Raw genomic sequence first — 15,825 nt, forward strand, 5'->3', positions numbered from 1 at the left:
TTACCCTTCACCATTCCAAATTTGAAGCAGATTGTGAGATTGCAGGAGCTGAGCACCAACAGGAAACACTCAGAGTAGGCAGAGACCCAGAGCAGGGTATAGTTTCTGAAAGCTTCTTGAAAACAGGTATCTGGGGGGCCAGAGAGATAGCACAGCAGTAGGGCATTTCCCTTGCATGCAGCCGATCCAGGATGGATGGTGGTTCTAATTTTGGCATCTCATATGGTCCCCCTGTGCCTGCCAGGAGCGATTTCTGATGACAGAATCAGGAGTAACCCCTGAGCATCACCAGGTGTGACCCCTCTACCCCCCAAAAAAGAAAAAGAAAAGGTATCTGGGCCGGAGATATTGTACAGAGGGGAGGGTGCGTGCCTTGCACATGGCTGACCCAGGTTTGATCCTGGCACTCTCTACAGTCCTCTTAGCCCTACCAGGAGTATTTCCTAAACACAAAGCCAGGAGTAAGCCCCAAAAATCATCAGCTGTAACTCAAAAACAAAACAACAAAAGTAAAATAGCAAATGATGTCTGTACTGCCTCTTTTATTAGGAGGCATCAGTTCTGAGGACACAATAATAAGGGTTTCCTTCAACATGGCACAGAGAATGTCTTGGGAAAGAAAAACCCGCAGTGCATTAGAGTTGGGACAATGGGCAACCCACACCAGGGGCAATTCCTGAGTATCTTCAAGGTATTGAAGTACAAAATTTAAAAAAAAAAAAATTTGCATGTGGGAGATATATTCATAGGACCAGTTTGCTAACATTTTTAGAATCTAAATATTTTAGCAATAATTCTCCAGCTGTATTAGTTAACTTTTATTTTAGAATATAGTAGTTTTTCATGCTTAATCATTTAACAAAAGAGAACCAAAAGCAAGCCTGGAGAGCTTCCTGGTCTGGGCAACCTAGTCCTAGAAAACAGTAGACAGTATTTGTCCCCAAACTTTCTGTTCTAAGTGCAACTCACACAATCTCATCACATCTTTGTCACCATTCATGCAATAGACGCTCATATCGACATCGCCTCACTCAGAAGGGGGATCAATAATTATTTGTTTGTTGCATGAATCGCCTGCTCTGTTTTCTCGGTGAGGACACTAGCCCAGAGATAGTCTGTTACATGTGCAGTGTCACCTACTTATGACATTGGACTGATTGGGCTCTGTAACTCAAGGATCCTATTACTTGGCTGGCTGACCAATCTACTCTCCAGTTTGGCATTCTTCTACCTCCCCCTAATACTCCCAGACTCTCCCTCAATTCTTCATCCACAGATGTGCTCCTCTCTCTAACTGGCAGTCTCTACCCACATGGCTCCAGCTGTGAGGAAATACCACCAAGTTGGAGAACATCTAGTGATGAGTTCTGGTTTTCCAGGAGAAGAAGCAACTGGTTGCACTGCAAAGGACCTAGTCCTAGAACAAACCAAGCACAGTGGTGACTCCTGTTTTGTTTGGGACTAAAGGAAGGAGTAGGAGGCACTCCTACTGGGATGAGAAATAGCACATGATCCCAGACACTGCTCCAACTGTTCTCTGTCCTCTTCCTCTCCAGTTTTAGGTTAGGGTCTTTCCAGGGTGGTCCAGGTTCTTGCTGGTGTCTGGCAGCTGGTGTTTGCCACCCCTTGTGGCTGCTGGAGGCAGGCCCCAGGGCTCGTTAGCATTCCAAGTGCGCGCCTTCTACGCTACTGACTTTCTGCACACTGACTCATTGATTCTTCTCATCCACTTTATGAGATCAATTTTATGAACCCCATTTTGCAAATGAAGAAACTGATGTATTAGAGGTTAAAACCAAGGTTACATAAATAGTCCGCATCCAAATAGGAATAAATAAATGTTATGGGTAGCCTTGGAGAAGAAAAGAAATAAAAAAAAAAATACTGGGGTCTTAGTTATAGGAGAAAATAAGGGCTAATGCTTCCAATGTTGTGTTTACAGAATAGCAGAGGTTTCTAGGCTAGGTGATTAAAGGAACGCCGTGTTTTATAGAAGCAGCTCACTGCACTACCTGGTCCCCCTTTATCCTGTCTCCAGGCTCACCGTCATCTTCCCAGCCCACTTGCCCACCATGTTTGGAGTAACCCAGACCTCATCCAGCAGCACCCAGAACCCTCTGCCTGCATCAGTGCATCTCAGAGCAAGAAGGAATATTCCTTAGCATGAGTTTTGTGGGGAGCCAGCTCGTGAGTCCACCTGACTCCTTTTCGAACCATCAGAATAGCCCAGAACAAGAAGAGCAACCATGAATGTTCTACCTTCCTGGAGAACTTCTGTTTTGCTCAACAGGCAATGTTTTAGTTCAGCATTGAGGCTCGACCCACTTGCCCAACTTAAAAAAAAAAAGTCATTCCACTAGGGCACCCAGAGACAAGGACCCACAGGACTGAGCTCCTCCCAGTTCCTGACCTCCCCTCCCCAGCCTTTTGTTCTGACAGTGGGAGACCAGTCAGGGGGTGAGTGTCCACTTCCCTCCCAAGTCCACCCTGCCCAGGCAGCGCCCATCAGTTCCACCCTCTGCAAGTTCCCCACACCTGGCCCTGGCTGCTTCCTGGGCCCACAGCCTCCAAATGTGGAATGCTGGTGGAGGAACAGAGTCCCAGCCCAGCCTGGCATCCATAACAACCTTATCAAAGAGTTTTTTTCCTGCGTGCCGAGAACAGAGCCCTCCAGGTTTTTGATTCATAGCAGGTGAAGGCTGGATGTGCTGAAAGCTGATTGAAATCAGCGAGGTCAACAAAATACACTGAGCAGCGACAATAATTGGGAGAGAAGCCTCGCTTCTGGACCATTTTGTGATCCCCTACATTTCCCAGCTCCTGCTTTTAAGGGAAGCCTTTGTCTTACCCACTTTATTGCAGTGTTATATGCTTTATTGGTATAAACTTCGGGTTTTGCTGACCCATGATTTCCTAACTCTCTTTGTCCTAAAGTCGGCTAGTTAATGTTTCGGTGAGGGTCAGGGAGATGGGGAGCAAAAGGAAGGGGGCTTTACACACACAGACATATGATAGGGGGACAAAGGAGTATATGCTCTAACCCCTTTGATGCTGATAGGAACACTCAATACAGAGAGCACAATTCCAATTAACTCCTGAGCTAGTGACTGCACAGAAATTCACATTCGCTTGTATGAACACACCTTGACTGCAAGGTTTTTACCTGGACTCAAAAGTGCTAAGAATCAAGGTTGGAGGGAAAAAAAGTGCTAAGAATGGGAGCTTTGTTTGGTTCCATGTACCTGTAAAAAAAAGGTTTGGTAGGGAGCTCAGAAGTCGGGGTTCACAGTGCCTCTGCTGCATGCACAGCTGAGAGATAGGGTAGTTCTCCTGAGTTTCTCCTGTGTCCCTGATCTGTGAGTGAAGATGGATCTGGGGAAGGAGCCTTGACTTGCATAGGAAAAAGGAAGAGACATCCCATCATTGCAGCCTCTGATGAGAAAGCATAGCAGCTGGGAGTTGTGCACAAGGACATTTCTAATAGTGGGAGTTGAGGACATTTGTGCCAGGGATGCTGCCAGGTGGTGGTGCAGCAAGAGGTTGGTTTCTGCTGACCCAGGGCTTCATCTACTAGGTCCTGTCCCATGAGAGGGAAACCAGTGTCTTGCTCATTACCTTCCCCTCTTGCTTTCTACGGGAAATGTCCTGCCGATTCCTCACTTTTTACAGTAGACCCTTGCTCTGTGATCTTCTGTGGGCCCACCAGTAGAGCCCCTGAGAAGACCAGCAGTAGGTTTTTTCCCATATAGGATGTCTTCCCTATCAAGTCCCCAATTCTCATCCATGGGCTCCCCAGTCCTGATGGGTGTCACCTCCCCTTCTGTTATTCAGGAGACCAAATTCATGATGTTTCTCACAGCATCAACCAAAGTCACAGCCATGTGGGCCAAAGCCTCCTAAGGCCTCTTTCCAGCTACCCTGTCTGTCTTTTCAGTAGCTCCCCTGGCCAGCTTCCTAAAAAATCCACCTGACTGACAGAGAAGAAAAGAATGGAGTTATAGTTGGCCTGTAAGAATATACAATGGTACAGTTGTCAAAAGTAGATTAGAGATAGAGGTACCATGTGATCAGCAATTCTACTCCTGAATATATGCCCCAGAAATATAAAAAAGTGGAACTTGCACATGGGCGTTCATAGTAGCCTTTTAGAACTATAAACCCAAAGGCAGACATGTATGTTCATAACCGTCTTGTAGAGCTATAAACCCAAAGGAAAAGAATCCCTTACTGAGCATCAGCCGATGAATGGACACATATGACATGGACAACTCAGCAGTGTCAGGGACTTTGGGAAACATTAAGTCAATGAAAGGAGCTGTTACGTGAATCCTTTTATGGGAAATGTCCAGACGCATGAGCTATAAATACATGAAGCAGTAGGTGCCTCATTAGCGTAGTAAGTAGCGTACCAATCTCATACATGAAGCAGATGTGTGATTGTTCAGGGTAGTGAGTGGTATGAGGAAGGGAGAAGGGGGTTGCTAAGAGATAACAGTTTTCTTTGGAGATGATGAAGATGTTCTCAAAGCTGAAAGGTGATGGCTCAGTGACTTGGGGCAGATCCCAAGTAAACACACCACTGTGTCCACAGAGGAGACAGATTCCATGCTACATGAATGGTTCTCACAAAACTTACCCAAAAAAACGAGAAGCCAAATCTTCTTGTTTTCATGCCTGAAATTTCCTGCTGGCCTTTCAGCACCTGAAAATAAATGCCCCACTCCTTTGTCTGTTCCCCTCAAACAATCATGTAACCCTTTATTGTTACTCTAGACTTTCCTCCCTTCCTTCACATCCTGAACCTAAGTCTTTCCTATTCTAGAGCATGCTCTAACCTTGCAAATGTCATTGGCACCTGCTGTGCTATCCCTAGCACCCTCCACACACATCCTATAGCTCCCACTTTCTCCTGCAGGACTCAGGACAAGCACCCCCTCATTGTGAAGCCTTTCCCAGCTTTCTCAGGGACCGCCTGGCACACTTCTGAGTCCCCCGGTGTTCTGTTTATAGTCCTTCCAGCCCTTATCACATTTTATTTTAATTACCTGTCTCTAGAGTGCCTTCCCCTCTAGTCAGGACCGTGGGCACTTCAAGGACAGAATCTTAACCTTATTTATCTTCCTACCCTTCGCTCTGCTCACCCACTCCCATCGCATGTCACTGACAGTGCAAAGGAAGAGAGAGAGAGAGAGAGAGAGAGAGAGAGAGAGAGAGAGAGAGAGAGAGAAAGAGAGAGAGAGAGAGAGAGAGAGAGGAGAGATCAAACCAATCAGTGTTTGATGCGTAGGAAATAACTAACAAGAAAACAAAGGGAGTAATCCCACACTCCCAAATATGAAGGGAAAAAAAGAGAAGGAAAGGAATAGCAAGTTACCTTTTCCTGAGTGCAGTGTAGACCTATAATAGCAGATCACAGCCCCACTCTTGTGGCACAATTTGTACCCAGGCCTCTATCTCCCTTGGGTCCCAGCAGCTTTGGTGTCTGCCTCTCTTCTGATTCTCCCTCCTAGATGCCAACACTTCTCCAGGTGTCTGCACACCATTTAAAATAGCCATTGCTGCTTCATCTTCATGGCTGCCTCGCATGGGTCACTTGTGTTAAATGCCTCTAGGATGTGATCTGTTTGGCCTGGTATAGTCATCAGGAAGCTTTTCTTCTGCACACTTCTCCAGTCAGGAGGCTAGAATGGTTTGTCTCCGCTTGTAACCACCTTTCTCTGGCCCCAGGGGGGACTACCAGTTGCTCCAGACATGCTGTTTCCCCCTAACTTTCTGAGAACCTATAGGTGACCAGCCCTAGAAACTGCTCTGAGCTTCTGCCTGACTTGATCTGTCTTCAGTGGAATATGCTTTGCCTCTCCAAGTCAGCTTTCCAACAGGACCAGGTCAAGTGGACACTGAAGCCATATCTCCCTGTGCCCTAGCTTCTCTGTCCTCTGCACTCTGCCCAGTCAGTCTCACAAGATTTTAGGCCCCAATTCCAACCCACTCTGCTTGGAGATATCTCTATAAAGGACTTCGATTCTGGACAACTATTTATGGTTTTTGGAGTTACACTTGTGGTGCTCAAAGGATCCTTGTGACCCACACCCTCTACATGTTGCCTTTCATCAACAAATGGCAGCTTCCATCCTACCTCCTAGTTGTCAACTACCATTTCCAGCCCTTAGTTGAGATGAACTCAAAACAGACCCCACTGCTTACTCAGTGCTAGGTCAAATACAAGCTAACCGCATCTCTCCTGAACCTCCCTGCTCCCCAAAGACTCCTGCAGAGAAACATCTGCCTTCTTCAAGATCCTCCTCCTCCTCCTATCTTTTTTACCTCTTCCTACATGGGTCTACGCAAAGCTCGAGTTTAACTTTAGATGCCACAGTCTCTGCTTGAAGCATCTCCTGTGTTTCTAGCTCAGCCCTGTCTTCTTTCTTTAGTTCTAGCTGAATGTCTCCAACTGCCTTCTGGACATTTCTACTCGGATATCTCTCTCCACCCCTTCCTCCCTCCCCCCAGCACAGCAGTCAATCTCTCTAAACCCTGTCAGTTCTCCTTCTTCACAATACGGATAGCTAGCAATTGCTTATATCTTGATAAACCACAAAACACCTTGTCTATTGACCCTGCCCCACTCCAACCTAGTCACTAACAAAAATGTTGTCTATCATTTAGTAACAGATAAATGTGAACATTTTTAGTGCACCCAATGGATCCATTGAGATGGGAATGTTTTGTTGTTGTTGTTGTTGTTTTTCTAAAGAGATAGATAGGTAAATGAATGTTACTAGGTAGATAATGGATGAATAGATAGAGGAGAGATATACAGAGAGATTCATAGATATTGCTTGTGCTACCAGGGTCTGTATGTTGTGCAAGGAACTTAATGTCAAGCCACTTAACAGATTCAAAAACAAAAAACAAAAACAAAACAAAAAAAACCAAATATCAAGATTTTATCTTTACTTATTACTGAATATTATTTGTCTTGTGTTTATATATGGCATATTTTCCTTCTCCAATCATATTCTATTGGACACTGTTTGCATACCCTCGTCATTGTAAATACCGTATATACTCGAGTATAGGTGACCTCCCTAATTTTACCCTAAAAACTGGGAAAACTTAGTGACTTGAGTATAAGCCGAGGTAGAAAATGCAGCAGCCACTGGTAAATTTCAAACATAAAAATATATACTCCCCCCAAAAAAAGGACTTTAATGAAATTTTCAAGTCAAGACAAACTCAATGGGTCAAAACTCCTAACCATGTTGACCATCCAGGTTAGGATTCAGTCTGCTCTTGGGTTCACTCATTCACATCACTTCAGGAGGCTATAGTGCTATCCTCACTGTTAGAAAATCGTTCTCAAAATGACTCAACACCCTTCTAATATTTTCCATCTATGGGTTCAAGTCATCTGCTGCCTCGTTTCTTCTTTATGCTTTTTCTCTGGTTCCTTGACATTTTCCATCTTCAAATCCAAAGCCATACCATCTCCTTGTCCTCTCTGTCCCCATCTACTGGGCAAAGAAAAGAAAGGGGAGAAAGCTGGAGATAAGAAGTCACTGGTCTCTGTCACTAAACTCAGAGTAAAGCACTTTCTCCCTTCTCTCCCGGTTGCCTTTTGCTATGTGGAAAAGTTTCTTGTATTTTTCTCTGCAATTCAGCTCAGCTGGGTTGATTTTTCTGTTCCCCCAGTGTTTCTGAAGGATGAAATCATGCATAAGCAATGCAAATTTTGCATTATGCTTAAATTGTTCACTAATATACCAATCACATTGGAGCAAATCCATCTTTAATCAGAGAAAAGTCTTCAGTCATTTGCCGTGGCACACACTCTCAGTGCATGAAGAACAAAGTTTAAAAATAGACCTTTAGGTTAACGCCAAAATACGAAAAAGTTGAGCTGGTATTTACTTCACTGCTGACAACAGTGGAATCTGTAATTCTCTCCCCCAATGGATCTCCTTGGTGGGGGAAAAGATGGGGGGGCTAGGTGTCCTTGCCCCTCCCCATCCTCCAGCAAACATTTGAGTTTCAAGAGATATTTATTTTAGTTGTCACAATCATAAGGAAGTTCTTGGCCAATAGTGGCCACAGTTTCTGTTATCTCCAAAACAAAGAATGATCTGGCCTGAAATAGAGCAGGTTTAAAAAGCCCTATAGTAAACCTTTTCCTGTTTTTATTTTCTTATCCCAGGCTGCCTAGATTTAAAATCCTGTGTTCTGGTCTACAGTGTTGGGAGGTTTCCAGACTAAAGGCCTCTCTCTACCACCCCTCAGTGGGCCTGCAGGCTTTGGGGGTGTTCTCCCGTCCATATCCTGACCTCCGGTGCCCCAGGAAAGCCCATAAAGATAATTAGGTCAAAAAAGCAGGCACTTGGCTGACTAACAGCTGCTGTGTCCAGGCTGAGTTTCCCCCAGGGAGTGGGGGAAGCTGCAGAGGAAGGAAACAGAAGCTGGGAACGCAGCTGAGAGTGGGAGCCAAGGCTCAGCCAGGGTGTGGGAGAGGGCGTGGCCTTTCAGCAGAGCCAGAGCTCGCTCGCTTTGCTGCCATCAGCCCTGATCAAAGCTCCCTTCTGACAGCAGAGCCAGACTTTGCAGGTTCCAGGGCTTTCTGCACGTGCGCCTTCCGCTCCCGCTCCTCTCTTTCTCACACATCATTGGCAATGCAGGGGAGGCAAGGAAGACCAGCCCCTTTCCAGAGGGAAAACTGAAAACCTGGGATACTTGAGCTCTCCCGGGGAACCAACCCTTAGGAGGTTGGAGAGAATGATTCAAAAAAAAAAAAAAGGTGAAGGAGGGGCCAGAGCAGTGGCACAGCGGTAGGGCATTTGTCTTGCACAGGGCTGACCTAGGATGAACCACTGTTTGATCCCCTAGCGTCCCATATGGTCCCCTGAGCCAGGAGCGATTTCTGAGCGCATAGCAGGAGTAACCCCTGAGCATCACTGGGTGTGCCCCCCCAAAAAAACAAACAAACAAAAAAAAAAAGTGAAGGAGAGGATCCCTCTTCCAGAGGGGGACAGGCAGGGGAGAGAAGAAAACAATTGAAGAAGCAGAGGAACAGCCGGGAAGTAGAAAGTTTTTGAACACAACAGAAATTTCACAGCACCAGTTGATTCTTTTATTTGTCCTTTAGAAGATGACAGGACAGCTGGTAGAGCATTTCCCTTGCACGCGGTCCACCTAGGTTTGTTCCCTGTCATGTGGTCCGCAAACTACCTAGGAGTAATCCCTGAGTGCAGGAATAAAGCTTAAACACTGCCAAGGTCCAAAAACAAAACAAAAAAAGATGCAATCTCTTAGAATAAGTGACAATAGGGCCTGGAGAGATAGCACAGCGGCGTTTGCCTTGCAAGCAGCCCATCCAGGACCAAAGGTGGTTGGTTCGAATCCCGGTGTCCCATATGGTCCCCGTGCCTGCCAGGAGCTATTTCTGAGCAGACAGCCAGGAGTAATCCCTGATCACCGCCGGGTGTGGCCCAAAAAACAAAACAAAACAAAACAAAAAAAAAAGAATAAGTGACAATATGCTTGAACATGGAGCAATACAAAGCACTCCGGGTAAGGGACCTGAAATTCTGAGTGTACTCCATTTCTGCTAGCCTCAGGCAGACTCATTCTGAGGACAAGGCTCCTACAGAATTAGAGATCGTAGGGTCTGTTCCTTTCTGTAGCTCCTTTGAATCATTCATTTGTTTTCATTTTTTGTTTGTTTTTTTGGGTTACACACATTGGTGCTTAGTGTTTACTCCTGGCTCTACACTTCACATTCAAGATTCACTCTTGGCAGGCTCAGGGGACCAGATGGGATACCAGGGATCAAACTCAACTTGACTGCATGCAAAGCAAGCACCTTACACCCTTATACTATCGCTCAGCAATCCCCTTCCAATTCTTGAATTCCTTTTTTCCCCACCACCCTTTCCAGCTCTCAGGCTGCCCAGCCCAAAGTGGCTTGACTGTAGCTTGAAACAGCTGAGTAGGAATTGGGGAGGGGCCGTCCAGCTGTCTGTAGGTTTGCAGACCACGCTAGTGAACTACCTCACAGATACCTCCTCCTCATGTGTTCCAAGAGGGCCAGAGGAGAGAGGATTGCTATGGTCCATTCTACCCTAGGGGAAAGAAGAGACTGCCTTGAGAGCAGGATGGCCCAGCCCCTTGCTCTGGGTTCTTCCCCATTTAGAGTTGTTCCTGGGGGCTACCATTTGCCTATACAGCAGCTGGCCTTTTACCCCTACCTCATGACCAGTCCCCCATTATTACATCATCATCACTTTGTCTCCAGCGACCACGATTAGGCTTTCTATCTGTTCTAGAGTCATGAAACATACTCCCTTTTCAGACCATTTCCCCATGATATGCCCCATATGGAAAATTCTTTCTCCAAATACAGGGGTCCTCTGTCATTGTTTAGAACCCCTACTCAGACCTCTTTGCTGAAAGAACTCTCTGTCCTCACCTGCCCATCTCCACCTCAGTCTCTAATTTGATGTTCTAATTTGATGCTTCAAGGATGGAGGATCATGGACGGATGTTTTCTTGCACTGGGAGGAATCTTCCTAAAGACAGCGCTATACCGCTCATCCATCTCTCCCTGAAGGCCTCTTTCTTGCACTCCTGGTCAGGTTTGTGGAAGTCGCTCGGTTCTCTCTTTTCCAGATCTGCTTCAGGCACTATGCGGAATCCTGGTGGGCTCAGGAATAGGAAACACAGTTCTGTCCTCTCTGCTAATACAGGGCCATGATGAGTGCTCCTGAGATACATTGTCAGCCTTGCTTTAAGAAGCCATAAAGTGCATGTTTGAGGCTCCAATGGGCGGCTCCAATGTCTCTCTCCAGGGATTTTTATCTCAGGCTGGGAAGAGCTATTATGAGAGGGTCCCACCAAACCACAGCCTCTTGCCCAAACCTTGTGTTTATTACCTGATTTACTTGTTTGCATATTATTGTCTACACACACACACACACACACACACACCCTCTTCCCTCTCAGGGTTGTATCTGCTCGAGCCAGACTCTCTCTCCTGTGCCCCCTGTCTTTGCCTGTTGCCCTATTTAGTTCATGCAGGTTTCAGGAAAGCTGTGGAATGAATGAGTCAAGGAAAGTTCTAGACGTCACAGCCCTACACAACAAACACTCAGGAATATTAACCAGGTGGGAATCCCACTCATTTTCTACTTGCTACAAAGAGGAGGGACTCACAGTCAGATTCAAGGTGAGCACAAGAAAGGTTTAGAGAATTCCTCAGAAAATTCCTCATCCTGAACTACAGAGGAGGAGAGTTCCCTAAGAGAAGGAAACAGCACATCAAGGATCCCCTCTACCAGCCAATAGAAGAGCCCTGGTTTTTGCCATTTCCCCTGAGTCTTGCTGGAGGTGAGTGCTGCAGATTGTGCTGGCCTCAGCCTCAGCCGTCCATTCTCTGACCCAGCAGCCCTTGTGGCTTCCTTTGATCCCCTCCTAATCACCACTGAGGGTTCTGGGATACCTACAAGAAGCATCTGGAAGCAAAGCTCTGCCTTCTGACTGATTTCAAGACTCTTCTCTGCCTGCCTCCTCCTGCTCTGGACACCAGGCCCATCCAGATGGCCTCAGCCCTTGGGTCTGGGATTGTGGCCCCTACCACGTTTCAGAGGGAAAGTACTCTGGCCCTAATGCTCAGCTTTCAGCCTCATCACCAAAATCCCTGCTACCTACCAGTCTTACCCAGACTCACCTTGTCCTCTAGAGAAGACTGAAGGGCCCCAGAGCCAGAGGATACCCTTCCCAGTGGTTCGGACCCCAGTGCTTGGCTGCTGTTTCTCAGAAGATTCTCTTCCTGCATGTTCCTCTCTGTCATGGCTTCTCTCTCCGCTCCATGCTCCTGCCTGTCAATTGTGCACTGGAGTCAAATCTTGATTTTTCTCTATTTTGGGGGGTGGGTGTGCTTATCCCACACAGTGTCTGAAGATCCCAGGATGATATTCACTCCTTGAGACTGGGAGTTGAAACAGAAATGTGGTGCAATTCAACCCCTTCAGTGCCTGGGACACCACAGCATCCTCCAGAGCAGCACTCAGCAAGGACCAGGCATGTGGCTGTTACCTCTGTACATCTCTCCAGCCCCAAACCTCAATTATTTTTCCCTCACAAATGCCCCTTGCCAGAGTGTTGCCAGAGTGTTGCCACATGCAGCACAGGAGCCCAGAAAACAAAGGCAAGGAGCTGCCCGTGCTTCCAGAAGCCAAGGAGATGAGGACAAAGGCAAAAGCTTGGAGAAGAACATGGCTTCCAGCCATGGCTTGCCGGGCTCCTGCCGCAGGCTCAGAGAGAAGAGCTCAGGCCTTGCCGAGTTAACTGGGGAAGCAGAGACCCGAGAGGGCTGTTTTCCCATTAAAAAACCTGAGCGTGTTCTGCCTTTTCCATCTTGTTACCCGTAATGAGAGCGGGAACCCCACATGGGCCTGGATCCCGGGGCTGGAGGACTCCGGCCTCATCTTCTGCCCCCACCCCCAACTCCCTTTTCCCTTGGCTAATAAGTAATCCTGAGAAGGTTTGTGCACTTTGCTTATTGTATTTGGCTCCGAAATACATTCTCTTTATCACTCCCAACCTCAGGCAAATGCTTCCTGATATCCATTTGTATGCCTGAGCACATGGAGCAATTGGGTTTAATGTCATTTTCTGGGTAACAGCAGGAAGCGGAAGGTCACTGGGCACAGTGAGATCTTGGCTCCTTGGGGGCACATGATGTCCAAGGCCTGGTCCTGCTCCTGTCTGGGCTCAGCTGCTTCCTTCCAGCCACCATGACAGGCCTCAGGGACGCTGAACTAGTTCCTGGTTCCTGTTCCCCTGCCGGGGAGATTTCTGAATCCACCCCCGATCAGGCTCACCCTCCCCAGAATTTGCATCGAGCAGGCAATTTATTGAGACTTTAATGGAGCAGAATAACTGACTTCGAAATTACCTAGGTCTTGTTTTTCTCCGCGGCGGTTCCGCACAAAGGCAGGGAAGCTGTTGCTTTGCCTCTCCCCCCACGCCAGCCCTCTTCTTCCCATCCTGCTGCAGAATTTCATGTCTTCGAGTCCAAGTTCCTGTACCGATGAAGAGCAGTGTTCAAAACACAGAGAAGAAGTTGCAGGTGTATTTGTGTTCAACTCAGGATCAAGCGCTGTTGGGTCTTCTGGTGGTGTTGCAGTAGGGGGTTGAAGGAAGCTGGGGTACAAGTCATGCCTGGACCATAGAGGGATGACCCATCGCCCTATAGCTGGACCTCTGAGCCCCAAGATTAGAGCACTACCACTCGTGAGAGACAGGTCACCCTGCCTGGAGAAAAGGGGCATCTATGAGGGTCAAAAAGGACCCTCCAGGGGCTGGAGAGGGAACTAAGAGTGGCACAGGCCTGATTCACATGCTGTTCGATTCCAAGCACTGCATTGCCCCCCTCCCCACACCAAGAACAACCACCCCACTCCCTAGCATAGAGTCAAGAGTAGCCTCTAGCACCACTAGATGTGACCCAGTCAAGAAAATTAAAACTAAAACAAGAGGGACCCTCACTAACAGAGGGTCAGACTGAGGAGTCCTCCAGCCATCCCTTACCACCCACTTGGCTGTTGTTTGGCAGGAAATGGAAGGAAGACTGGTAAACTTGACTCCTGCCCTTCTTCGGTTTTTATCACCCACCCACTAGCATGCAGGTAGGGTAGGGCATTGAGGGTCTTCAGAGGACTTAGTCATGGGGTCTCATACTGGGTCATAGGAGCAGCTTAAGGATGTGAGCTGCAGGTGTCTTTGGCCATGTAATGGGCCTTTAGTAGTCTGAAGGGCCAATCCAGTGATTGGGGCTCTCTGTCTTTCATGGTCTAGACTCTAGAGCTTTCTCTGCTGTTCTCTGGCTCACAGTTGTGTCAATGATATGACGTCCTCTAGATCTCGTGACTTGCCCTAGTTATTTCTAGCTTCCACCTACTTGCTGCTATGATTGAACCTGAGCCCTTGGTTCTTACTATTATTTCAGCTGCGCTCACTTCCAGTGATGGCAAGCCGAACCTCAGTTTGGAGCCAAGAGCTCTCCTCAACACACTCTTGTCTTCCACGTCCTGTGGCAGTTTTACTGACCCAGGCCACTTCTGTAGAACCTTGGACAATGTTGGTCCTTGTCTCCCATACTCTTTGAAGTATGGTCCATGCTCTTTACACTCATACTTCTGGCCTTCCAAATGGCTTTAGTCTTCCAGTGGCTCATCTAATACTTTAATCTTTAATTTTCTTGACTTGCTTTAACAAACGAAGTTCCTAGTTCGTGGAATGACCCAATTCCCTGGAAACTCCCTGGAATTTGTCATCCCCTCTCTCAAGTTGTTTCATTATCCATGTCATTAAAACATGCTCCCCTCTCCAACCCAACTCCTCCTTTCTTCTGTGATTCCCTACAATCTGTTTATCACCCTCCACTAGACCTTCCATCTCTTGTCATCTCTCAATTTATCTTCTGAATTTTCTTCCCGAATTTTTAATTTCCATCCTCAACTACATGATCATTAAAAACAAATAAGAGTAGTCCATTCGCTGGAGAGATAGATCCAGATTTAGCGGCTTCCTTTGCTCATATCTTGTTCTGGTTCTACTGCCTCCCCAGCATAAGGTCTCACCAATTAGAGAAACTGAGCTCCCTAAGCACAGTCAGAGGTAAGCACTGAGCACAGAGCCAGGAGTAAGCCCTGAGTGCAATCATGTGTGGCCAAACCCACCCGGTGCAAATAATAGAGTACCACGCACACAGCATTCTTTGCACCAGGCCCTATTGAGAGACCTTTATGCATATTAACTTTCAGCACCTGTATTATTCATTTTTCACAGGAAGAAAATAAAGTTGAGCACCTTGCCTAAGGCTCCCAGTCATGCCCAGCTACATCATTTACAGGGCCCATGAGAAGTGAAAATACAGGGCCTGTTGTTCAAAAAGTCAGGGGGAAAAATGTTCTTGAACATGCAAATATATAAAGTTTTTCCCTCTAAAAACAGTTGTTGCTTATAAAACATAATAGGATAAATGTTTATGCAAGGAAAGTGAGCATTTTATGAGCATCAGTGTTACTGTTCATTTTCATTGTTTTTTTTGGGGGGGGCACACCCAGCTGTGCTCAGGGACTACTCTTTTTAATCTTTTTTTTTTTTTTTTTTTGGTTTTTGGGTCACACCCTGCGGTGCTCAGGGGTTACTCCTGGCTGTCTACTCAGAAATAGCTCCTGGCAGGCTCCGGGGACCAGATGAGACACCGGGTTTCGAACCAACCACCTTTGGTCCTGGATCAGCTGCTTGCAAGGCAAACGCTGCTGTGCTATCTCTTCGGGCCCCTCAGGGACTACTCTTGGCTATGAGCCCAGGGATAACTTCTGGTGAGGCTCAGGGGGCCACATACAATCCTAGAGATCAAACCCAGAGTCAGCTGTGTGCAAGATAAGTACCAAAAAAACTATACTATCTTTTTGGCTTTTATTAATTTTTATACTATATAACAACAATCTTCGATGCAAATATAAAAGTATTTAACATGCAGGTAGAATCACCAGTATTTGGGAGTTGGTACATGGGCTCATATTATATTATCTAACCAGAATAATAAAAATGCTGAACCAATAAAACTATTTTTATTCCACCCTTTGATACACATACATTCAATCACATTGCTTACCTTCATCTTACTGGTGAGTGAGATTCAAAGGAAAAGAGAGCATGCATTACCCTATCTTTACCCTTCTGAGGGTACCATCCAGGGTGTTTTGCAAAAGTGCTTGGGCATTCCAAGGCAGAAAGGCGAGTGAAAAAGTCTGGTAGAGTGTC

Source organism: Suncus etruscus, chromosome 8 (assembly GCF_024139225.1).
Source record: "Suncus etruscus isolate mSunEtr1 chromosome 8, mSunEtr1.pri.cur, whole genome shotgun sequence".
NCBI lineage: Eukaryota > Metazoa > Chordata > Mammalia > Eulipotyphla > Soricidae > Suncus > Suncus etruscus.